Below are 27,741 nucleotides of genomic sequence, written 5' to 3' on the forward strand. Positions count from 1 at the left end.
GTAATTATCAATAAAAACTTCTCAACAATGAATAAATTCAAACTAACATGTGCAAGAAATCAACTTCAAAGAATGAATCTTCACCACAAAATCCAATATGTATCAAGAATTAAATTAAATGAACTTACAGTAAGAGAACATCGATCAAGATTTTTGAATTTCCAAATCACATTCACAAAGTAATAATGATCCAATGCTCTAAACACCAAGTTTCAAAGTTCAAACCAAAAATTCTTCATATATGTATATTAAACTTCCATGCACAAAGTCCTTGAAAGCAAAAACATCCATGTTAGAGTAAATAATTAAAATTTACTAATTATTTATTCTATTTACTTAAGCTTACTTAGGTAAATGCATTTATTAATTAGTTGTAGTCTAGGAGTTAGTAATAAGTTGTCAACAATACTAGAGTTTTTTCTCTCCTAAGTCATACTTATCCTCTCACATTGTTTGAGGAGTTTCCACCTTATGTGGATGCATGCTTAGTTGTCACACTTATCTCCTAGCATCTTCTAGCTTGTTCTGGAAGATTCCTGGAGCTCTTTATATTCAGGCTCCCTCATTGTATTTCACATCATATTGCATATTGTAAATACAAATTTTCTTTTGTGTTTGCATACTTATTCTCTCTCTCATGTCCATTTAGGGTTTTTCCCTTGCTCAATGCTCTTCCTTCCTTGGCTTCTCTTTTACAGGTTTTCGCATGCAAGTGATCTTGGGCATCTTTGAAGTTGGATTTCATCAACTCCAAAAATCCATATACTATCTCAAATCACTATTTTTAGATTATCTACTTTAATAGAGTTTATATCATCTACTTCTATCTAACTATTGCTTAAACTAAAACCAGTCAAATACCCCAACATTTATAGTTTTCAAATCTAAAAAGGGCCTCCATCAAAACCCAACCCTTTTGGTTAATACAAGAAAAAATTATTTTTAAAAAAAAGTAGTTATCAAAATGAAAAGGTTCCAAAAGGAAATGGTTTAGTTTTGTAGCATATTCATCAATTTTGTCTTCCTCCCCAACGGTTTGATGCACCAGCTTCCAGCTCCAAAACATAGCAATGAACTCCTGTGTTGCATGGGAGTGAGGATTCTTCAAGCTCATCAATTGAGGTCCACATGCATATTTTTTCCACTTGTACTCTTTCACTTTGAGACTTTGTCATGACATCAGATTCTTGTTGAGGTGCAACATGGATTCAATGCTAGCCAGTGCAGTGAAGTCATCGACTCTTGGTGATTCACTATCTTTGATTTGCTCCAATGCTTCATTGAAACTTTTTGTCAACACTTTAACATCCATGTTTCCCTCATCAAACTATAAGATTCCCATTGGATTTATAATTTTCATGTCTTTTATGAGTTCCTCCTACATCTTTGTGATCCTACTTTCAATGCCTTGTGCCTCCTTGATTATTTCCTTGTAGATGGCTTCCTTCCTGTTCACATTATTTATCAGGAAAAAAAACATGCAAGAGTCCACATTCTTCATAGGGTTCTCATTTAGAAATTTGAGAACTCTAAATCATTCAACTTCCATTACCTAATAAACCACTGCTTGGCAACACCCTAGCTCTGTCTCCCATCCTAGGACTAAGGTTTGAATCTCCCCTAGCAGTGTTTCACCTTTTGTGTAGACACTAGTAAATTTGGAGATGAATTTATTACCTTCTTTAATTATGCTATCCACCCAACTCTTAATGGCATCAGTCAAAAACTTTCCCTTCTACACCTACTTCATTAACTGTTGACTCTCAACTAAACTGGGATTGAACAACTATGGAACTTGGACAATTGGTGAAAATCCAAGATGAATTAGGGAATCAATTTATGTTGTCATTGCTGTTATCATCCCCTTCAACTCTTTCTTTTCCTTGCTATCCTTTTTTGATTGCGTGAGCATGTGATCGATTGAAAACTTAAAGAAGTTATTGCCAATGCTCCTATTGATGGTCCCTAATTCAATAGAAGTGACCTTGAACCCTTCATCATCAATGTCTCCAGATTCTTTCTTCTACTTATAAGTAACCACCTTTGCAATAATTTTCCCTCTCACCATATCCTTAGTAAGATAAGCATCCTTTTTTTATCTTCTTTGCTTTAGAACCTCTAGTTATATATCTTGTGACTATATCCTTCACGGGTGTGGACACTAGTTGCAGAGTCCTTTTCTTGTTGATTGAATTTGACAACCATGAAGGAATAGCAGGGCTCACCGACATCATCTAAGCATCTCTGGTTGGGGTTAAAAATATAGGTTGATCTACCTTGGGAGCTTCAATAAACTAGACATTACCATCTCCTCCATCAGAGAAATCTAGTCCATCACCTAAATCTTTCCATAGGATGCCATTTTCTACTTCTGGGCTTTAAGTTGTTTCAAGGTTTCCAACTTGGATTGGGACCTTTTTCTTGAAGCCATAGTTTTCAAGTGGAAGGGAGACTTCTTTCTTTTATTTAGAACCAATGTATCACCTACAATAGGAGAATATGGAATGTCAAATTGAAGTGGTTCAGAGGAAGATATCACCTTAGTAGGAGGTTCATTGATGACTCCTCAACTCTTTTTCTATAACCAGTCATCTGTGCAGGTCAATATGAACCTAGCCCTCAAATTAATATCATCTTTCTCATCTTTACTCTAGTCAACTGCTAGGGACTTCATCTCACTTGATTCCTTCCAACTGGGATCAATTATGTCTGAACCATCATCATTTATTCCTTCTAATTTGAACTTCAATCTGAAAGAATTGATTTTCTATAGGGTTAGCCTCAAATGGTCTTTCCTTAGGACTTCCTCTTCATTTTTTTAGTCCCTCCAAAGATCTTCAAAATTTGGAGTGGCTAAAGGGTTGACTTCCAGGCTGAGGATATGGGCTGCACACCCCTTACTATCAAAGTCTTTTCTGATGTGAGAGAAGTTAATATTTAACTCAAGCATATTACTTCCAATGATGGAAGTGTTATCCATGTTTTTGTAAACTAATGAATCCAATTTAATAGGGAAGGTTGTTTCCCAATCCTCTTGTGGAAGATTATCTTTAACCATAGAAAAGAGCTATCTACATAACTTAGCTAAAATGAAACAGTCTAGGGCATACTAGGGTAGTTTCACAGGTTCATCATCAAACCCACCAATTCTTAAGTATGTGAACCTGGCGAATTGAATGAAGTAACTCCCATATTGTTGAAATAGCCTCTACACTTCATTGGAAATCCTAGGTATCTATGTTCATTTCAAGGACATATAGATGTTCTCCATCAATACATCATGCACTTTGCAAAAATCTTCTAGAACTTTATCCTTTTGCAACAAGGGACAATATTGAAAAATGGTTATTTCTTTGTTTCACGCTCCATGGGAAAGAGAGGTGAGGTTACATGTGCAGGTAATGCAGTAGGTCAAATATTAATCCACTTGTTAATACCTCCATACACCCATTGGCCTCATTAACATACTCAAGGAATTTTGCTTGCAAATCCTCTACTTTTACCCCTTCTAAATTTGTATCACAAATAACTGGTTTTTTACATTCAAGACTAGAAATGTTATCAAGGAAGTGTAAATCTGACCTCATTCTCAATTAAACAAGCAAGGCTTTGAACATATAAACTTTTTGAAAATACACAAATTTCAAAATAAAACAAAGATTGTTAAGTTCTCACCTGTTCTCCCCTGAAAACTCAATAAATTTCCCTATCCACTTTAACAACTCCTTCTTTCCAATTTATAATCTTTGCATGATAATTAAAAAGGAAATCGAATGTTTTTTTTAAAAGAAAGTGATTTCATGTGGAAGCACAGGATGATCATTAAGCATTAATGACACATCACCTCTCATTACCCTTCACACATTTGAAAGCCTCACTGCATGAGCTTTTCATTTAATGATTTTCCCCTTTTCAACTTCATCAATAATGATTAACTTAATCATTTTCTCGAGCTAAATATTTACCCCACTTCCAATAATGATGGCTTCTTTTTTATCAAAAATAGAAATGTCCTTTAACTCATGATTCTCTGAAAAGATCATAAATGGCCTTGTGTGATGATAGCATGTTGTACTTTTGGATTTGGAAATTTCAATCATATCTACCATGAATCAATTTGAACTACTTCAAACTAAGGTTTGAAGTGATTCAAAGTAATTCAAAAGAAAGCACTATTGCATTGATGAATATTTCCTACCAAAGAAAAGTGTTAGCCTAAAAACTTATGTTGAACTACTTTGAACTACTTCAAACTGAGGTTGGAAGTGGTTCAAAGGAAAGACTATGACCGTGGGTGTTTATGACTTCAACAATCACTTTGGGAGACGATGAATTCATAGATAGTGAGGGAAAGGTTCCGATCAATGATAGGCAAAAGGGAGGGGAAGGAAATTTTTGAAAAGATGGCGACTCTATATACAACTAACAACTATGAAACTAGAGGAAGTGATAGTAATTTAGACACATGGTACCTTACTAGATACTACTACTCCTACTCCTAGTCAAGCACTTCATAGGCTAAGTACATAAGCCACACCATTGCAACCATCAAGGCCCAGTCCTAGCACATCTAAGGTTGATGAGGTGACATCTTATGGTGATATCAACTTAGATGAGGTGATTGATCTACCAATATTTGATCTTACTTTAATCATAATAGATCAAATGATCATATTGCAAGATGCTCAACCAAGGAAGAAACACCAAGAACTACTTAGAAGAGAGCATAGGCAGAAATAAGCACTCCATGACATCAAGGAAATATTTCTTGATGCAGTCAACCTCCCTACACTTGATGAAGCCAAGCCAATCATTAAGTAGTTGGAAAATATTGTGGAAAATATTAGTGATAAAGATCTAGGTACTAATGTTAAATTATTGGAGTGGTCTAAGAAGAAAGTTCAAACAAAGGTGAATGCATAGATATCAAGTGCTATTGCACTATACTAGGTTGAGTTAGCAACCAAAACTTAGGGTGTAAAGAAGATATTACACAATATATGTGATGTTCCCCTATTCACACAATAAGTGTAGAGACACATTAACCATTTGGAGGTAGCTTTGAAGAAAATAGGAAACATTCTACAACAAACTCCTAGTCAAGGTCAGTCTCATTTTCAAAATTTACTATCAGAACAAGGCTAGTTAGCATCTTTACAAGCTCAAGATGAAAATATTAGGGCTACATTAATCAACATCTAGTCCATATTAACCCCTCACATGGAGGTGTTACACAAGGAACTATCCTATGTAAAGACATTGATGAAGAAAGATCCCCATCCTTCTAATCATGAAGGCCTAGTCACCCTTGCTATCAAGTTAGACAGTCAGGTCAAATCTTTGGAGGTACTATATGAAAACTAGGATGAAGCACTGAAGATTATAATGGAGGTTCATAAACCATTCTAGGAAAAACACACAATTTGTGTACCACCCATTACATAGGTGTCAAATTGGGGAGAATAAACTAAAGGAGAGCATAAGTTTTGGGGGAGACCAAACATAGAGGGAGACTACATAATAGAGCCAACACAAAAGACCTACATAGTAGGAGTATTTAGTTTCAGAATAAAAATTAGAACAATCAACTCAAGGGGAGTTATATAAATTTGAGGTATGAATGATAAGTCACAAGTTTTGAAAATTTTTGAAGTTTTGAAATTCTCTATGCAAGCCAAGTACTGAAATGGAGATTGTCTAAGTTATGCTCAAGGGCTAAGGTTATTTATGCATGACCAAGTTTTTTTGCCACTCATGTCAAAGGGGGAGATTATTAATCTCAATTTGGTTTTGACATATAAGTGACAATATACTTAAGTCATTTTCTTAGTTCATGCCAAACAAGTAATGTATACTGAGCATATGTTGTTAGATATATAGTATGTGCCGAGTAACTAGTAAGAATCGAGTCATTCAAGTATTGAGAAGATAGTATATGTTGATTTATTTAGATGTTGAGTGATCAATGGATGTTGATTCATTTAAAGACCAAGTTAAAACATTGAAGATATAATGGATGTCGAGCATTAGACACTTCAAGTGCCAAGTAAATAGTTTTGGACATAGTTGTTTATAATGGCATAAACTTCTATGTAAACTAGTTTGTAACTGACTTCAAGATTGTTCTGTAATTCTAGATGATAAGGATGAATCTATACTAAGGATGCCTATGTAGTACATGTAACCAATTAGTTGAAAGAATGTTTTAAGAAGAAAAATGGGTGAATCATAATCATTGATTCATACCTAACCTAAGTCACCTAAGTCTTCATAAGAAGGACAAACCCTTAAAAAATGCAAGAGTGGAAAGCAAGAAGAGGGAACTTTGCATGCACAAACATGGAATTTATGGTAGCTAAGGAGTTGTGTATTTAGATATTTTACAAAATTAGTTAGAGAAGATCAAAGGAAAGGAGTTAGAGGAAGGAAGTCATACATTTGAGTAGAGAGGATCAAGTACACATTAGGAAAGAGGTGATCTATTATCTAGCAGTAGAGTGTTAACCCCATGATCATTGCTGAGACATTCTACCAGGTGAATCAATTAAATCTCTTAGAAAAGTAGTCCTAATAGGTTGTTGTAAATCCTTTAACATGGCACTTACTTCATTGTATGTTTTAAGTCCTTTGGTCAGACACACTTCTAATATGATGTTGAAATCCTTTAATAGAGTAAGATCTAACAATCTTGTAAGCCTTTAGTAGGGCATACCTTTCATAGGGTAGATCATAGTTTATGATCAAACATTGTAGCTTTCATTGGATACACTTTATTACTATAGTAGTGAAGATTTGTGGGTGTCATCCCCACCCTAATTTTACCTTCTCATTGGAGGGTTTTTGGATAACCAAATATCTTGTTTCATATATGTTGTGAATGTTATTTTCTTTCATGCTATGGATGAATATTTATAGCTAGCTATTTCTATTTACATGAAAATCATGAGATGGATGTCTGGTGAATGATTTTAGGGTAAAAAATTTGAAGGACTGATTCACCCCACCCCACTCTCAAAGTTTACTTTCCTTATTATATTTCCAATATATGTTACTAAAGCATCCAGAGAGTATTTTATATCATATAGTTTTATAGTCTAACTGTAAGAATTTTCCTTAGGGAAAAATTCACCCATTAACTAAGAACTCAAACACAAGCACAACTGTAGACTAGAAAGAGAGAGTATGATCAGAATGATGATATATTCATTCAATATGCATTGAGAGTACACTAGGAGTTCTTATATATAAATGCCTCTAAGATACATCTAGAATGCCTTAGAATTAGCTACATGATAAGTCATAGAACTAGGCACATGTCCACTAGAAATGGGTTATCCTGCATTAAGCACAGAAGTAAGTGTGATGATGAGAGGATAAGCCTACAAGGGTGTAACATGCAAATAAATATTATAGACAACATGTGCTAAAGAGGGACTATGAATAATTGTGTTTTCAACATGACAGTTTAGCAAATGATGCAAACTCTAATGTTTTAGACACCATGTGATAAAATAGAGTTGGGTACTTTTATATTGTCAACATGAACACTCAAAAATGTGTGCAAACTCCTAAGTGTCTCACAAAATAAAATAATAAAATAATGCATTAACCTAAGTAAACTTAAGTAAGTGTAAATAGTAAATACATATTTACACCAACACCCTCCCTTAAGTGCAAATTAGGGGAATACCCTTAAGCTTACAAAAACTAGGATGAAATGGATGATGGGTCCTGACTACTAGGCCATGTTAGGTACCCATGTACATAATGAAAATGTAGTCTCTCATAAAGTGAAGAAAGAGGGAAAACCTCATTAGAAAAACCCTCCCCCAAAAGAGAGATGAATAGGGATGCATGGATGGATGGAGTAATAAAGACCCCTCCATTATGACATACATCCAGTATATACAAAGTTGAAGAAGGAGAGAGACAAAACCTCATAAGAGAAAAAGGTCCCCCTCGTAAGAAAGAAGAGGAAGAGAGACAAGGTAGTCCCCCCCCCCTAAAATGAAGTATGCCTATCAATGAAAGCCACTCCAAGGAAGAAGCTAGCCCAAGAGTGCTAGACGATGTTCCTCCCCTTTGAAAGAAACAATGGCAAAGGTACAATCCCAAAGATGTATGCTAGTCCTAAAACCTACTCAAGTATCCCTATGTTGATGCTAATGTTCTCCCCTTCCAACTATGCTAAAAAGAATGAATGCAAATTTGGAAAGGTTGTCTATTGAACCTATCCCAATAAACCATCTATCTCCTCAACTAACAAAGAGACCTCCAATAACTATTGTTCATAAGGATCACAATCATGCCAACTTGTAAAGATTGATCATGTAGAGAATGGACATGAGGGTCAAAGTGAGCCCTCACAACAACTATAGAAGGATCATCTTCATCAATGAGAAGATGTAAGTCCTCAAGTCTATCTCCCAAGTTTTTGGTGTGTGACTCCAAAAATAAACCTACAATGTATGCTATGTAGTCATCAACTAAAGCTAGAGTTGGAAGTCATGTACCCTACTATGTTGGACCTTTCACTGTGGCAATGTAAGCATGTGGACTAGACTAAAGATATGACCTCTCACTACAACTATTGATAGAACCCCACATATCTAAATCTATTGAAGCACTATCGCTAGTGTCACTATTAGTTTCTACTATGTATGAAGTGTGGAGAGGAGTAGAGGATAAGCTAGGTGAACATTCCTCAAAGTAAACATCCTTCTCACAAATATTTGATGAGTCTCTAGATCCATTAGTCCATAAGCCTTCATTTTTTTTTCATATCTAATGAAAGTACAAGGTCAAGTTGATAGTGCATTGTAGCCCTTGGAAGATAAATTTTCCCATGTAGGACAACCAAAGACTCTGAAGTGACTCACAATTGGTTTTCTGCTACACCATGCCTCAAAAGGAGTCTTCCCATCTAAGGCATTATGAGGAGACCTGTTAAGTATGTGAGTAGCACTACTAGTGGCTTCAACTTCTAATGTAGGATCAAGAGACTTGGCTTTTATCATGCAATTTGCCATGGATTTGAGAGTCCTAATCCTCATTGCTACAAAATTTATCTTGTATGAACTAAATCTTGGTGGATTTTGAAGATCAATTCCCTCATGTTTGCAAAATTATTTAAGTCTTCTATCCAAATATCTATTCTCATTGTCCACCCATAGCATTTTGATGGATTTCCTTGATTTGTGTTCAACATGAGTCTTAAAGGCTTGAAGCTTATGAACCACTTCATTCTTGTGATGAAGAAAGTAGACCCAAGTGAATCATGAAAAGTCATAAATGAAAGTAAGGATGTAGTAGCCTTGGTTGACTGAAGTCATAGCAAAGGGTCTTACTAAAACCATGTGAAACAACTAGAGAACAACTAGAGCTCTAGAAGACTTCCCTTTATCATACTTCTCCTTGAGATGCATATCCATTGAACATGATGAACACTCTCCCTTATAAAAGTTGATGTTAGGTAGACCTTTAACCATGTGTTTTGAGAAAAATTGTTGAAGATGGCAGAAGGCAAGATGACCAAATTGTTCATGCCATAATGTGGTTTGTGAATTAGAGTGAGTCAACAAGGCTTGAGAAGGAGACTTAGGCACAAAGTAGGAGAGGGAATAAAGCCTCTTGTCATGATTGACTTTCCCCACTAAAACCAATGAATCATCTCTAAGACCGTACACCATCACTAAATCTAGAAGGAACTCAACTTTATGACCATCTCCAAGGTGAGTGATTCGATAAACTGAGAGGAGATTGGAGCTAAGATTTGGAATGTAGAGTACATCTCTAAATTCCCCATTTTCCATTTCCACATGTCCTTTTCCTTCAACTTCCATTTTATTATCATCTCCCAAAAAGATGTGTGGGACCTTTGATTGCTTCAATGAAGAAAAATCTCCCTTTGAAGAACCCATATGGTAGGAGGTACTTGATTCAAGTATCCATTCCAAACAAGAACTTGTGTTTGTCATAATTGCTTGCCCTTTTCCCTTTGAAGAGGTTGGAGTTAAATCCTTGGAAGTACCTGGCACTTGAATTTTTTTCTTCCTAAGTAGATTTTCTCTCATCAATTCTTTTAGTTTTGCAGTGATGTTCATCATGATTTGGCTTTTTGTAGTATGCACAAAAAATTGTGTGCTTCTTTTCATTACTTGCCTTTTTTTTGGAAGAAGAACTACCTTGTTGTGAGGACGATTATTGTGTCTCATATTGTGATTTTTGCTTCCACTGCTTCTTCTTCTTATTGCTAGAAATTTTCCCTCCTTGACTTAATTGGTGCTCATCACTACCCACCAAGGCTTTGGTCTTTGATGACTTGAGAAGTCCTAAATCCATCACATGAGATTTTTCAACAATCAAAATTCCTTTATCCACCTTACCATACAATGATTCAAGTTTGCCCCAAGCTAGTTTGGATTCTATGAAATTGGCAATGTGAAAGAAGAGATCCTTATGTACACAACTCCTAATAACACCTAGAGCCTATTGGTCTTGTTTTATTCCATTCAATGAGTTCTTTAGCATTAGTAGATTTGGTAATTGTACCATCAACATAAAGATTGTAACCTTTTTCTATTAATCTTCTCCAATCAGTATCCTTCCATGTAGAATAATTGTGTGAAGTTAGAGGTAGACATTTAAATGAACCCATGATGTAGAAATGAAAAGAGGACAAAAGAGAGACACAAGAACATAGTACATAACCCCCCTTTTCACTTAGTCAAAAGACCTCCCCAAAAAATATGCTTTTGGCACTTTATAAGTAGTGCATGTACAATGGGCCATTTGTCAAAATGAACAAAGTGGAATTTTTGATTTTGCTTTTACAACTACCTTTTGAGACCCAAATCTATCACTAAGCATTGTAGCTTAGATGTACAACAATTCTAAAATGTAATCAAAGCAATATAATGTAGAAAAATCCCTAATTCTAAAAATGAGAATTTTGGCCACACAACCCTAGAATCTGACTATAGATTTGGAAAGTAGATGAAAAATAATGCACTTTCAAAAAAATGGAACATATTTTAGTGTCTAGATGAGCCCATACGGAGCATTTAAAGTTGCAAAATATAGGATTAAGTAGGTACAATCACCAAAAAATATAATTTTAGAAAAGTCCTTGAACCAAAACTAGAAAAAGAACACCACCAATGGAAATTTTAGGAAATTCTACCCAATTTCAAAAAAAATCACACCTAAATCAAAGTTTGGATGTCCAAGTTGGGGGCTCACAAATTTAGGTTGCCAAATCAAAAAGTAATATGGAGAGGGGTCTGAAAAAAAATTGTTATAATTTGATGGTCAAATAGCCATCACAATAGTTGAAAAATAACTAGGAATGATGGTCAGACAATTGTCAAATTCAATCTAGTGAAATGATGATGTTTGCAAAAAATCAGCACCCTAGGGTGATGTAGCAACTAATTGTGCATTTTGTACTATACAAACATACAAAAAATTTGGTATGTGGTGGTATGGACTACTATGTTGGAGCTAACATGTATAAATTTTCTTGCATGTTACTAGACTAACATGGTGGATGTGTGTTGTTTAGGCTAAACCAATTAAAAGAGGTCATGTGGTGGCTCCTGATGGATTCGCATGGAAAATTTGTCATGTCAAGAAGAAGTTTGCATGTCATTATATGCTATGGGTAGGAGTGTTTAAAAAAATAAATTACCAAAAAGGAAATGATAGGGTTGGGAAATGCACTATTTTTTGTTAGAATATACAATGCATGGGAGCTAGCAAATGAGATTCAACGGTGCCAAAAAATGAAGAAAGTGACGGTTGGAATCTGCAGACTAGCTAAAGTTCATTGAAATGTGTGTGGAGGAGGCCAAAACTTGAAAATAGTGCCAAAAAAAATGTTTTAGGTAGGTCAAAAATGTGGTATTAATCCCACATTGAGTGGGAGAGTAGCCACAGTGTTGTTTAAAATGTCGAGCCCACAGGGTTTAACACAAAGCAAGCCCCATTGGTGGGTGATTTGGTTGCCAATTTGAATGTAAAGAAGGCTATCGGGAAGGTGGGTTGGCCAAGTTTGTTCACCAGTATAAGTATGAAATACTTTCTAGTTTGTACTTTTAGGAATATTCTTTGCAATAAAATAGAATATGCCATGTTGCAGAGTTGGTGTGTGACTACTCGATTCTCCAAAAAAAAATTATCTACTAGTTGCTTGAAGGGAAATTGTTTTTTCAAAATAATATAGTTGAAATAATTGTAGAGATTAAATAAAAATACTAGATCTAATTTAAAAAATTGTAGATCTAAAGATCATACCTGTGTTGCAAATTAGGGCCTTTGGGTGCTAATTTGTAAAAAAAATTGCCTCACGATTGACTTTGGCCTAGGGTAGCCAAGTTTATAGTCAATCTTGCAATGGTAAAGTTAGATCTACCTCTAGATGCTCTCAAATCCTATAGTACTCTAGATTTGGGCTGAGGTGTTGAAGCAACAATGGTCTCAAATGGTTATGTGAAGAGAAAATCTCCAAGCTCTGATACCATGTAAGAAACTACCTTAGGGAAAAATTCACCTAGGAACTAAGAACTCAAACACAAGCACAAGTGTAGACTAGAAAGAGAGAGTATGATCAGAATGATGATATATTTATTCAATATGCATTAAGAGTATGCTAGGAGTGCTTGTATATAAAGGCCTCTAAGATACATCTAGAATTCCTTAGAATTAGCTACATGATGAGTCATACAACTAGGCACATGTCCACTAGATATGGGTTATCCTCCATTAAGCACAGAAGTAAGTGTAATGATGAGAGGATAAGCCTACAAGGGTGTAACACACAAATAAGTTTTGTAGACAATATGTGCTAAAGAGGGAGTGTGAATAATTGTGTTGTCAACATGACAACTCAAAAAGGTGTGCAAACTCCTAAGTGTCTCACAAAATAAAACAATAAAATAATGCATTAACCTAAGTAAACTTAAGTAAGTGTAAATAGTAAATATGTATTTACACCAACACAAACATTGGGCTAGTAGAAGTAATAAAAATGGAGAAAGATGGTAGTCATTTACTTAATGTTGTACATGTCACAAATAAATGGATAACTCTTGAAAATGTTTTTTATATGCTTATTGCTAGAAGTACTACAAGAATTGCAAGAGATAAAGAAACAACAAGAGTATTCCAATTATTGGAACATAAAGAAGGTTTATGTCAATTAAATTTAATGGGAAAGAGAGTTAATTATGCTTACTGGTCTATGATCTCTCATGATACTTACTTGAAAGTAAATAAGATTGGAATCACCCCATATTTTGAAGTTCATATTACATACCCAAAGAAAATTACTAATTGGAATGTTAAAAAAGAAAGAAAATCAATCTCATCTTTTGATGTCAACAACCGGCTTTTTCAAAAAGTATTATTAGGGCCATTTTCTACAAATTGTCTTTCACTAAAGACAACTACTGGAGAAAAAGTCTATTTGGTAAATTTTAGCCAAATATCCTTTTTACTTAGATAGTGAGTGGTGGAAGGAAAACATATTCCTTGTATGATTTTTGGTAAAATTTTAGCATGTTTTTGTTGATCTTTGATTGTTTTTTACAAATGAGAATCAACATAGTTAAGTTATTTACTTAGTTCATATTGAACTAATAGTACATGCCATGGACAACATGTATATATTAGACCATGCCGAGTCATAGTGAGTGCCAAGCAAATAGTATATGTTGAGTGACATAGGAGTGGAGTAAATAGTGGATGTTGAGCAATACAAGTGCTGATTCATAGTATAAAGATTAGTGTATGTTGAGTATAAACAACATCAGATGTTGAGTGAGACAGTTTTGACATATTTTTTTGTAAAGGCATAAACAACTATGTAAACTATTTTTGAACTGACTTAAGATTGAATTTTAATACTTTGGAGATAAGAATGAATCTCTAGTTGGATTCCCTATGCAATTACATGTAGCCAATAAAAAAATGGGAAGGATTAAGTGATACAATGGATGAATCTCAATCATATATTCATACCTAACCCTAAGTCACTAAGTCATCTTAAGGAGGGAAAACCATAAACTCTCTATCACATGTGTAAGGAATTGAAGGAGCAAAGAGAGAAGTTTGCATGCACAAATAGAGAATTCATGGTAGCTTAGAATTTATGAAGTAAAACAACATTGTAGAATCAGTTAGAGAAGAATAGAGAAAAGGAAAAGGATATTGCAAAGAGATATCTGATCAAGAAGGATCAAGAAGAAATAAGTTTAGAGGTGATTTTTTATCAAACAAGCAAGTGCTAACCATAGAATAAAAGCTGAGACATTCTATAGGTGATTTCAGTCAAAATCTCTTATCAAAGTAGTCATAATAGGCTATATGAAATCCTCTAACAAGGTGAGACCTAACAATCTTTGGAATCCTTTAATAGGGAAGACCTATCACAAGGTAGATCATGTTTCATGGTCAAAACATTGTAACCTTCATTGGATACACTTTATTATTGTAGTAGTGAAGATTTGTGGGTTTCATCCCCACCCCAATTTTACCTTCTCATTGGAGGGTTTCTGGGTAATCATATCTAGTGTCATATGTGTCTGATTGATTATGTGTTTACATGATTTCACTTTATATTCTTTACATGTTATTTCATTTTACTCATTGAATGTATGGTATGGATGTGTGGTGAAGGTTTTATGGGTCCAAGTTTAAACTATTGATTCACTACCTGCCCCTTTCAAAAGTTTACCTTTCTTATTGTAATTCCAATAGTTTTCTCCCTTGGGGTTGTAAAGGTGGTGTTGGAGGTTTTATTGGTGATCATTTTCTACTACCTTCACCATCAAGAATACTATGTTCATTGTATGGAAAGGCATGATGGGCTTGTTGACACTATTGTAAAAACACCTTGTAGTAGTTATTTTTAAAAATCCCTTATAAAAATCTTAATTGTTTGAAGTTACACTATGATTACACTAAAAGAGATTCAATAAGTTATATTTTTTATTATTTTACTATGGAGAAGATGGAGTGGATGTTATAAAAGCTAGCTACTTGACTCAACTTGATGTTCTTGTTGCTAATCAAAAACTAGTCATAGAGAGGCTCGATGAGGATCAACTAGATGAATTAATTTATTGGTCTTTAAAAAAAGGGAAGTCTCTAGTTTTAGATAGCCATGCAACTAACTTAGTTGAAGTGCTAAAAAAGAAAGCACAAGGTTTTATCAAAAAAATTTCAAAGGAGAAGAGAAAAATTCTTAACTTGGAGGGTCAAAGGAATTTTTTTAATTTTTTAAGGCTAAAGTATATTACAAGCCTTTCCTAGCCAAGGAAACCTATAGGTTTTATTGTTCATAAGTCTATTGGGGAACCATCTATTGGTCATGTTTTTGCCTCATGTTCCTATGAATATGTCATTCTATGATTTGCTTAGTTTTTATGAGAAAATTAGGGCTTGGTTCCTTTTAAAATTTGTTAACCCTAAGAAAAAACCTAATTAATATCTTGCATATTGTTCCCTAGGGAAGCCCTTTAAGTCATATTCCTTTGCTTTATCAATTGAGTGGGAAAAATAATTTTTGAAAAGGTATATATTTTTGAGAACTTTTTAAGAATTTTCATCTTTGCTTCATAATCTCCCAAATTTTTCTTTACCATCAAATCTTTCTAAGATCTATGGTGGTCATTTTGTCATTGTAGAAACTTGCTTTCATTTTATAGCATGCGACATGATGACCAAGAAATTACCACCTATGAGACCCAGTTCATATTTAATATGTCTTTAGTGTGCTTTTCACATGCCATATAATCCTTTAAGATCTATGGTAGTTTATATGTCACCACTAAGAATTACAAGGTTTTCATTGGTATCAATATGGTGTCCTCATGAAAAGTGAAAATGGTGGGACCAAACCTCAAGATGGGTGTTGAGATTTTGGTATGTCATAAATGAGCTTTGCCAACATGATTGATTATTAGATGTGTTAGGCATAGTAAAGGAGGTACTAGGGAAAGAGTGTGCTTACTTCACAATGCCAATTTTTTGCAAAGTCATGGTGGTCACTATGTCACCACTGAAACTTATGAGAGCTTCTTTGGTAGCAACATGGACACCTAAAAAAGTGAAACATAGCAGGGATAATAGTGAAGACAAATGTGATAAATTTTATTTTTCATTAATAAGCCATATCATCATCACAAAATTTCAGAGGTGTAGTAAATACATTATTTTAATGAGAACATTCTTATTTTACAATGTCAGAGTTTTTCAAAATATATTGTGGTCACTATGTCACCACTAGGAATTACAAGGTTTTCTTTGGTAGTGACATGGAAACTTCCTATGAATTAAAATATGATGGGACCTAATTTCATAAAGAAACACTAAAAGGGCTAAAAGGTTGATAGTTATAAATGATTATGCTAGCATGTCAAGGTGGTTTGATGTCACATACCATGTGGATCTACACTTAGAAAGGATACATATTAATTAGAGTCATTAGATCAAAGATATATCAATGGTGGGTGCCATGTCACTATGGAAACTTTCTCAACCTTTAGTGCATGTGATATGGTGACCAAAAGAAAGTGAGATGGACCCACCATAGTTGCATTAAAACACTTGTAAAATATACATCGTTAGATCAAGGTGCATCAATGATGGTCACTATGTTGCATAGAGAAGTTGCTTGATATTTATGCATAGCGATATAGCAAGAGTGTGACACATTTCTTAGAGCATGAATAGGTCTAGAATAAGTTTCTAGTAGTGGAAGGAAAAACTTATGTGGAGAAACTTGATTGGGTTGACTGCAAACCTTGCAAATTGAAAGTGAGCCATTCACAATTTTATTCCTAGATTATCAGATTTTTTAGAATCAACGACATGTTTTCAAAATTAGAAGGTGATTCCACCCTATTTATCCTTACAATTCATTTGTGAAAATTGAAAGCTCCCCATGCAAATGAGAACTAGAGATATATTGCAAAGATTTCATCTTTTCTTCTCTACGTAAATGAATTTTAGAAACTTAAAGAACTAAGAGTCATTGAAGAATTGTTCGTTGTGTGATTAAAGTGTGAAAGAGCTTCCAATATCCACAATGTGTGAAAAATTGTAGTGCAATAATAACAAACAACCAAATAAGTATCCAAACCCATTAGAAAGTAAAAAATTTTGGTATTTTTCATCTCTAGTAAACATGCCTCCAAAGAAGGTTTTCTCGAGAAAGGTAGATTATGCAAGTAGAAATATACATGATGACCTTCTTGAACTATTGCTTGAGTCTACAAATGAGTCTACCTAGATGAAAAAGATAATTTCTATGAACCCTAGGCTCAAGATTGTGGATGGCTTATATGATAGAGGGAATTGGATTAGGGATGATACTACTACTAAAACAGGGCTCCATCTTTTTAAAAATGGTTTTCAAAAAGAAAATTATTTTCTCCTCATGGAGACATTTGGAATTTTGATTTGGGAAAACTAGTGGTCCCTAGTGTTTTCATGGATGTTGAGCTACTCATGGCCATTGTACAAAATTATGACCTAGTAGCTAGAATAGTGAGAAGAAAAGATGGAGAGTGCCTAGTAAGAATAAATGCTAAGGAAATTTGAGAAGCTATTAGTTTAGAACCATTTTCTAATTATCATGTAACCATTGACCTGCTAGGATTGGAGAAAGAGTACTTGTCTAAGAGGAATAAGATTAGGTAGGGTGCACTAAGGGAACACTTGGGCTTAATTGGAAACTTGCCAATAGTTAAAACATCTAGTAGAAAGCCTTTTAAGAAGGAATTTTTCACTTCTAGGGCATAGAAATATATATGACACTGTGTAGGGTTTTTGGCAAAGATGAAAAAAAATTGTGCAAATAAAATGTATGTATATGTTGACTCAAATTTCTTCTTTTAGTGTTGATGTTATTTTTGATTTTGTATCATATATAGTAGAAGAGATCCACATAGGATTAGTTGGAATTGTAAAGAGAAAGGTGGAAAATAATTTTGGCCATTATTCATTGTTAATGCATATGTTCCTTTTTAAAGGAGCTAATTATTTTGAAAAAGAGATGGTCCTAAATTGAAAGTATGAAGAAGAAGCTCTACCAGTCTAGTTGTGGAGTGCAACCATGACTTGGGATGCAAAGGAGGCTACTTTTTTTAGGTTTGATAGGTTTTTTGCATCTATATTAAGATGCCTCCTATTAAGGGACAATCCCAAAATCCCCAAGGCACTGTTGGATTTCATTAGACCAATGGATAATCCTTCTAATTTGAAAGTATCACATAATTAAGCTAACATCATACCATATCCTATTTCAATAGTTTTTAGAGTTTATGGTTTCCAAGGGACTCCCCATGTACTACCCTACAAGGTGCTTTTGAAGGTAGGGATAATTGAGATGTTGTGGTAGCTAGGAGCATTGGAGGAAGCACAATTGGCTAGAAGAGGTAGAGGCTCAATTTTCCCCACATGTACTATGGCCCATCATTTCATAATCACAAAGGGTGGTTGGTTATTCTTGACTAAATTCTTAGACCAATATAAGATGGTTGTGTCTCATCCCTATTTTTGTGACACTAAGGGAATTTTTGATATGTTCAAAAGAAGGGGTAAGGTTGGTGCAAAAGACCACCAATTCTATTTCCTTGAAGACATAATAAGGAATGAGTTCTCTTTGTAAGACCAAGAGATAAAAATGAAAAAGTGGAGACTTTACCCCAGAGTTTTGGAATTCATTCATTGTTTTGATAACAATTATAGGCCTCTAACTAATGCAAAATAGAGGCAGGTAGATTAAACAAACTCATGACTACTTTTACTAAAATCATGGACATCATGAATGAGAAGAAACTATTCTTTTTTAATTATTTTCTTGAGAAGGTAAAAGAGGTCATGAGGAGGTTATGTTTTACTCCTATAGTAAGATCAAGGTAGTTAGTTGTTCAAGGAGACCTGGCTACTATATAATTTAGAATAAAAGGGCCACTATAGATAAAGGAAAATAGATAATGGGATCAACTAGTGATGTTCTTAAGGAAAGACCTGATGAGCCTCATGTAAAAGGTAGAAAATAGAAAAGGAACAAACACCTCAAGTTGAGGAATATTCGCCTACTCAACCCCCATTACAAATAGGAGATGAACAACTCAGCAAGGTGTAGGTGGAGTAGTTGGGATCCCAAGGGGGAGTATTCATTACTCAAGAAAAATTAGAAGAGGGAAACCCTCATGAACCTCTAATTCTAAGCCTGGAGTTAATAGTGGTAGACTACAAAGGAAAGGAGTCAGACCCTATGATGGAATAGGCTAGCCTTGAATTCATCTTTGATGATAATTTTGTCAAATCTAGAGCCTTCTACCAATTTGCTTGGAGAGAAAACATGGGAATGTTTGAAGAAAGATGTAATTAGCTAAAAACAAAGCATCTAGAAATAGAGGAGGAAAATGTGAAAAATCAAATAAAGGAAGAGATGATGCAACAAGTCAAGAGCTTGAACTTTAAGGATGAGAGACAAATGATAAACACATCTGGTGTTTTGCTACTACCCAATTGGGATATTATAGATGCTTTGCTTTTTAATTCTATTATAGATCAAATGAGTATAGAGGATTAGGGGAAGAAAGAAATGAATGGTGCTAAATTTAGTGAGGACCAAGTTGAATTGGTCATATGGTTGATGAGGAAAGGATCTAGGACCAAATCTTCCTAGCTTAATGATATTGGATTGATAGGCAACCTAATTGTGAAAAGAGTTGAAGAAACTACTAGTGTAGAAGCTACACATCTAGGTGTTGGAACAACCAACCTTACCTTAGCCACAACTCAAAGAGATGAAAGGGAAAGGTTGGAATTATAAAAAAAATATGAGAAAATTCTTGTCACATACAATAAAGAAGTTCAAAAGAGAATTGAACTTGAAAAGAAACTGATGTGATGATCCACCAGGCCAAGAATTACTTATCCTCACCCACTAGTTGGGCGTTTTAAATCTTGTCCTCTCATTGAGATTCTAGATACACCACAAAGGACACAATATTATACTCTAGAAGATTTTGAAGAAGAAAAGAGAAAACTATGGGCACTGCATGTGGAACTGGATATACAATATGAGGATAAACTAAGGAAAGCCCTCATGTACTTGGTTGATAAAATTGATTGGCCCTCACTTTATGAGCAATTAGAAGAGACAATAAATATATAGGATGATATAAAGGAAAATGATGAAGCCTTGAAGCCAATTGTCAAAAAGTGGAGTAAAAGGAGTAAAGAGGTCATCTTTTTATATTTTTCTCTCATTAGTTCATCTTTTCAGCACATACAAAAACTTGTGATACTACCAATGATCTATAAGATTTTGATGATAAAAGAGTTGAGTTACAAAGGAGAATTGTCAATTATCTAAACAAGTATAAGAGTGTTAAATTTTATTTGTTCCCACATGCTTTTGATAAAAGGAATAGATTGAAAAATAAGGAGGAATGGGCCCAAGAATTGAATGACCTATTATGTTTAAGGTTGAATAGAGTCATAAATGAAAAATCAAATGCATGGTAGGAAGCCAGAGCTGAGGAAATTGTAAAAGTACAATTATTCTTTGATTCTTTAAGGAAAATTTTTGCTAAAATTGACAAAATTGTTGAATATGTTATTAAGAAACAACATGATATTCTAGAATTTAATTCACTAGATGACACACCTTTTGACAAGTGGATGGAAAATATCACTCATGGTTAGTAATTAGAAGCTGTTAATACTAATGATGATGAGGAAATGGAACAAGATGAGATATAGATAATTGACACATCAGCAAGAGATCAAAAAGAAAAAGAGGACAAAGGTATACAACCAATTACAAATGCTAGCACAAAAATTTAGACTGATGACTTGCTAGAAGAGAAAATAGATATAATTGTTGTCTTATCAGTCCATGATGATATAAATGGATATCCTTGAGTTGAAGTAAGTTTATGAGAATCAATTCCAGGAACATCACTATCAATTCCATTAACCACATCTTCCAAGGAGCGACAACAACAATCAATCCAATCATCAACTTTTTCATCAACAAAGAAAATGTAATGAAAGGATGTAGCAGAAAATGGTCCCACCAAAAGAATGTTAATGATGTAAAGTTTTTCTTGTTGCAAAAATTTTTGTCTTTTATGATAGTAACAGTGTAGATAGTTTTCTCTCTTAAGGGTAGTTGTTAGTTCCTCTGTGCCAAATCTTGTTGCATCTGATGCTATATAAGTGAGATTCCAATGTTAGAGGAGAGGTCCAACTCATTTACAATTTTAGTAATACTTCACATTGTTTGGTCCAGTTTCTTGGTGCAAATTTTATGATGTTGTTCTCTACAAATATGTGAGAATACATTGGTTCTATATGATTCTAATGTCTTATCTTGAGTTATTTTGAGTTATATTACAATTGTTATACAATTTTCCAAAGAAATTAATACAAAGATGAACTATCCCCATATCTTTTCTTCCTAAATCTTGTCTCCATTTTTATCACCTAGTTATCTTGAAATTGTAAGAGTAAATTTGGTTTCAATTAAAAGCAATTAAGTCAACTTATATGTCATTTAACTATTTCTTTTAATTCAATGAATTAAGTAAATGCTTCAATGAAGTTAATAGGATTTCCATGGAAGTAGGAAGGATGTGTATAAGAATGAGTTTCAATGAAATTTTTTGATAAAATTGATTGTAATACAGTCAATTAGGTCTAACAATTGGATAGACTTTAAATCCCAATAGATGAGGCACTAATCTATTAGTTCAGTCTATAGATGGAGAAACCATGATTGAGCATTAAGCTTAAAACCAAATCAAATCACTTTTACTTTCATGTTTGAAGAATATCAAAGCTGGTTAGCACTTGTTTACATTTAACCTTTGAGCCTTAGTTAGCTGTTATTGCCTAGAGTTTCTTGTAAACCTAAGAAGAATTGTGACCTATCTACTATAAGGGATGTGTATTGCTGTAAAATGTCATGGAATGAGGGAAATATGCATGTAGTATTAGATTGAGCATCTTTTATCCCTCAAGTGCACCCATCTTGGTTTTATAGAGCTAAAAGAGTAGAGAATCTTGTGCAATTTTGTTGAAGTTGGGTCTAGAACAAGAGAACAAATAATTATTTATGTGAAATAGCTAATCCTTAGGTTATTGTGATCTTTATTATCTTTTTATTAAGTATTTTTTTTCTTAATAGTGTAAAAATACGAACACCATCAACATAGATGACTTTGAACACATTTTATTTTTTTGGTCAAGGTGAAATGAATGTTACAATAGGTGTTCCTTGTCTGCATGATATTTTAATAACAAGATCAAAGGAAATACTTACTTCTTTTACAAATTTCCCTCTTCTTCAAAGTAAAACAAGGGAGGGTGTTGTAAAAATTACTACAAAATATAGGAGAATTTGATTTGCAAATTTTATATAAAAGTTTAGTTTTTTGCAAATTACCCTTTAGTGTACAAAATTAGTAAGTGTCTACTATCCACCTCATTCAAATGTAACACTTAAAACATCTGAGAATGTGTTTCATGGTCAATTCCTAGATATCATGAATAAGGAAGTTAAGGAACCTAAAAAAATGGCTAGAAAAAGATGGACATGATGCAATTCTTATTGTTTATGATTCTCAAATTATGGAAGGTAGAGTAGGAATCAGTGATTATGATTCTCTAGTTAAGTCAAAAGATAGGGAGCAAGTAGAAAATGAAGATGATTAGGATGAAGAAGCTAATAATGAAGGGGCACATGCTTAGAAAACATGTGATAGATGAAATGGATTATGATGATGAGGTTCATGATAATAAAATGTCTCTTAGAAATGAAGATAATAAATTAGAAGGGGAAGATAATGATGAAAATTATAGTATTGTGCAAGACGAAGAAGAATATATTCATCATAAAATTAATAATTTAGAATTCAACAATTCACTAAATGAAAGTATGTTAACTCAGAAAAGTGCTTCAAACAAGAACAAACATCAGCCAAGGAAAAATATAGAAGGAAAAATTTACCTAGAAATACAAATACTTTACTTTCTCATATTGAAAAAAATGTTGCAAAATAGGTTTTTATCCATTCTATCTCAAATAGTAATTGTTTTTCCATCATATACTTTAGTAGAGATCCCAATACTCTATCACTTTAGAAATATTGAATAAACTTTAAAGCTCTAATGATTCTTGGTGATGAACTTGACTTGGATAAATTAACAAAAAAAATATAAATGTCATGCTTCAAAATTGAAGTGTTCAAACCTCTCCTAAAACTATTGTAGAAAAAGTGAGAGGTGTATTTAATTCCTATGTCGTAGGTGTTAATAGTCATCATTCAACTTTACTAGAAAATTTCATGGCATTTGATGGTAGTTTTAGGCCAATCAGAAGAATTGGGATATGTCCAAATACATCACCATTTCTTTAAATGAGTTTTGAGATAACCACCAAATTCATTGTGGAGTCTTTTTTTAGGGTGAGTTAGATTACTTGGAATCACCATCTTCTTGAATTATTTTTGGGTAGGTTGCAAAAGTTAGAAGTAACAAAATTTATTGTTTTCCCAACTTATGCTATATCCTTAATTTTCAATTCAAACACTTGGAGAACACAAATATTTGAAATGAAGATGGTAGTAATTATTGGAGTTCTTTAGAATAACTTGGGGGAGTAGGACGGGGGGTGGGGGAGGGGGAGAGAGGAGGGGTGGAGGGGGGGTGAATCAGTTATCCAAGGTCAAGATGTACAAATAAAAAATTTCACAACTTAGTGAACCCATAAAAGATTTATCATCATGCATGCATCCATAAGATTACACAATCACTTAAAAATTGTAGGTTACTATCAAATCAATTTCCAAAAATGTAAACATAAAACATAACATATTCAATAACACACTTGACACAATGATTTACATGGAAACTCAATTTGGGAAAAACCACCGGTAAGATGCTACTCTTTCTCACTATTCTAAAGTGATGACCTTTGAAAGGCATGTTAGAAATATTCAAGATAAGATAAGTTACTAAGAGGGGAGGGGTGAATCAGTAACTTTAAAAACTTTCCTTTAAATTTACCACACATCCATCTATGCTACTGCATACATTAGTTCTGAAATATAAAACATTCATTACACAAAAGAACGCAATATTTTGGTGACCTAGAAACCTTCCAAATAGAAAGTAAAACTAGGGTGGGGATGATACCCACAAAAATTCAATACTGCAACATAAAGTTATCTTGTTAAGGCTTACATTGACCACTTCTTCTGATCTGCCTTATTAGGAGCACAAAGGATTGTTAGGTCCACCTTGTTAGAGGATTTACCAACATACAATGAAGTATGCACTTGGCTAGGAGATTTATACAAAGACTATTAAGTCTACCTTGTTAGAGGATTTAGAAGACTAATTCACCTATTAAGATGAAAAAATGGATCTACTTACAACTGATTGCTGATAAAATCCTTTATATATTGATCACCTTATGTGATGAATATAACTTTTCTGCCTCTGTATGGACCTTGTTGTATTCCTTGAACTGCTGCTGAAAATCCATCACAGATACTTTTCAAAATTACTTCACATTACTTTTCTATTCCTTGATATTTGATATCTTGCAATAAATCTTACATATATACCTTTCAAATTTACAAAACTGCAAGGTCAACCAAAATGCACGTGAACAAATACATTACAAAGTTGACCCAACAGTAAATAACTCGGGTTCACTGAACTGACTCAGGGACCTTCTGATACATGAAATCCATTGCATTACTCAACATCATCATGCACTTATTAGAATTGAAGGCTTAGTCCATACTAATCACTCAATGTAGTTCTGAACTTAGTAACCACTAGTGACTCGATAGATGCAGTGTCACTCGGTAGATACTGCACGCTGAGTTTACCTTGCTTCACTCGATAAAAAATGTTTCTTTCGATGCTCAATTTTCTTTGAATCTTCATGACACAAACTTACTACTTAGTAGACACTGTGAAGCATGGTAGACATTAAGAAACTTGGTAGATATTGCTGGTCTTCACATTTCTTGTATTTATTCAGTAGCTTCAGGAATGCTCAGTGTAAACTGTATAACTACTAAGCTTACAAGGTAACCACTGGATGCTTGGTAAGTGTTCAGAATTGAATAAGTGTTGTACTTAATGAAAAATATAACATAATGCCAACAATCTCCCCCTTTGGCATTAGTGACAAAAAAAACTTATGAATCAAAACTTATGTTAACTAACATTCTAATTTTGATTTACCAAAATTAATCTTTGTAAATTTGTTATATATACATATCTTACATGTCTCCCCCATACATATGGAATACATAGCTTTTATCTGTACATATGTCAATTTATTTTTATGTCTTCACAAGTCTCTTTTACTCCCCTTGCTCTCTCATTCATCTCATACTCCACCTTTTTAACAATATGCCAAAGAATATATACAATAAATTCAAATAGAGACACTAAAATGTGAGAGAAATTTGGAGTGTACCTTGAGAATAAGAGACAATGTCTTATCCCAATTATCTTGAAAAATTTTGTAGGTGGAGAGAGCCACTTGAACTTTTATAGAAAGTTCAATCATATGATTTGCTATAGAAAAATTGTTGTCGTGAATCAATGTTTTGGAATAGACAATATGTTTTTGCATTTGGCCCATGACTAGAAGGATCATATTCTGGATGTCAATCAGTGTAGATCTAATCTTGGATTCTTCTCTAAGTAACTTTTCCTACATTTCTAACAAAAATTTCACCTTCATGTGATGTGAAGAGCTTGAACTATGGTCAAGCTATAACTTTTGAGCACTAGCCTTCATTTCCATGTCTATCTTATTTAATTTTTCTTTAACATCCTTGGTGTACTCTGTAACATCACAAAGCTTGACAAAAAGTAATGCTATATTTGTAAAATATTGCTCAAGGTTGCTCAAAATTGTGGATAATTCTACTTGCTTTATTGCAATGTGCTCAAGCACCTTATTGTCAAATTTCTTCTTTGCCTTTTCAATGAGCTTCTCTTGCCTAGAGGTTTCCTCATTGAACTTATTTATAGCCTCTTATAATTGTAACAAAATGTGTTGAGATGGATCAACATCAACACCAATAGCTTTAGTAATTATACTTTTTGGCATTCTCGATTATTGTGTATTCATTGTCCCTCTCTTCTCTTAGCTACTTCTACCTTTCCTTTAGCTCTAAGAGTTGACTGACCACTCTCATTTCCTTGGCTAAGGCAGTGTCCAAATCTATCTTGGGAATAATAATATCTTTATCCAAGTCTAAATCTTCATCAATTTCCTTACTAGTAAGCAAAAGTTTTAGAGGAGTCTTAGGTTTTACTTCAGTTCTTACTTCCTTGGATTTAGAAAAATAAACAATAGTTGATATAGATGGACTAGTAGAAAAAACTTGAATTGGTCCAACTAGAGGAAAACTGAGAGAAGTACAAACTATATCCAAAATTGATGTGCTTCCCAAAAATGATGTACCAATAGGTAATGTATAGGAAAGAATGTTTGTAATTGAAGTACTAACAAAGATTGGTGCAGTTAGAGCTATGGTAGACAAAATTGTAGAATGGGCTAGCAAACTTATTGTACATGGAATAGAAGAAGTTAGCACAGTTGATGATGTTGTGATTGATTACTCAGGTGTTGACGAAGAGGGTTGTAGCTCGGTAGATGAAGTAACTAATACTTCCATAGAAGATGCTTGGAGCTATGGGGTGGTAGGAGTAGATGATATTTCAAATGTAGATGCAATCAATCCTGCTGAAGTTGTTTCCAACCCTGATGATGTTGCGGGCTTAGGTGGAGAGTGAGGAAGGGAAGCAATGACTTTTAATACAATCTTCATTAGGTGTTCTTCTTCATCCACTTCCTCCTTATCTTCCTCTTTAGCTTATTCCCCTTTCTCTTCATCATTATCCCTTAGTGCTTGATAATCTTCAATGTCAACAGTAGCACATGGAGTGATGTCATCTTCTTCATCATCACTATCACCATCATCATCCTTGATTATAACTGGATCATCACTAGGTTTATGCAGATGATAGATATTCTTCCACATGCTTGTTAAATCTCTAAGAACATGCTCAATTTCCTTAATTAGAATCAAACATGTGTGAAATCTAATCATCATTTTACCTTCATTATTCTTCATAGCTGCCTTTACTTTTGCTTTAGTGAGATTTGGTAATATATTCTTCAAGGATTATTCATAGATGTCTTTTACTATTTCTGTGGCTGATTCCCACCTTAGTTGCAGTCTTACTAATAGTTCTTTTGAGATCTGAGGAGAAATATGGTCTAGGGAATACTTCCACTTTCCCATTTTCATGAGTACCAACTCCTCAATTTACATCTTCTCCACATCAGTTCTAGTTTCAAACTTTAAAGCTTTGAAGTTTGTAATGACAACTTCTTCTTCCATCTGTTTCAACCTTTATTGGAAGGTAAGTTGGGGCTTATTGAATACTACTTCATCTTTATTTTTTCCTTTGCCTCTCCTGGTGAAAACAATAGTGGAGGCCTTTGGAGGTTTAGTAATGGTACCTTCCCTTTCTTCTTTGCTGGCTCTGCCTCTTTCTTTGATTCTTGCTCTTCATCTTCTTGTTATTGATCCTCTTCTTCATCCTCTCTTTTTCCCTTTGTAAGCATTAAGGGACCAGTGACAGTTTCCATCTTAGCAATCTTTCTCTTACCTT

General features: G+C 33.9%; 1 pseudogene; it reads left to right on the forward strand.

The window, feature by feature from the left end:
* The window catches only part of LOC149544740 (DNA-directed RNA polymerase I subunit 1-like), a 74,890-nt pseudogene that overhangs the window by 24,123 nt on the left and 23,026 nt on the right, over nucleotides 1–27,741 (forward strand).

Source organism: Cupressus sempervirens, chromosome 8 (genome assembly GCF_028749045.1).
Source record: "Cupressus sempervirens isolate cs-2001-9-10 chromosome 8, ASM2874904v1, whole genome shotgun sequence".
Classification (NCBI taxonomy): domain Eukaryota; kingdom Viridiplantae; phylum Streptophyta; class Pinopsida; order Cupressales; family Cupressaceae; genus Cupressus; species Cupressus sempervirens.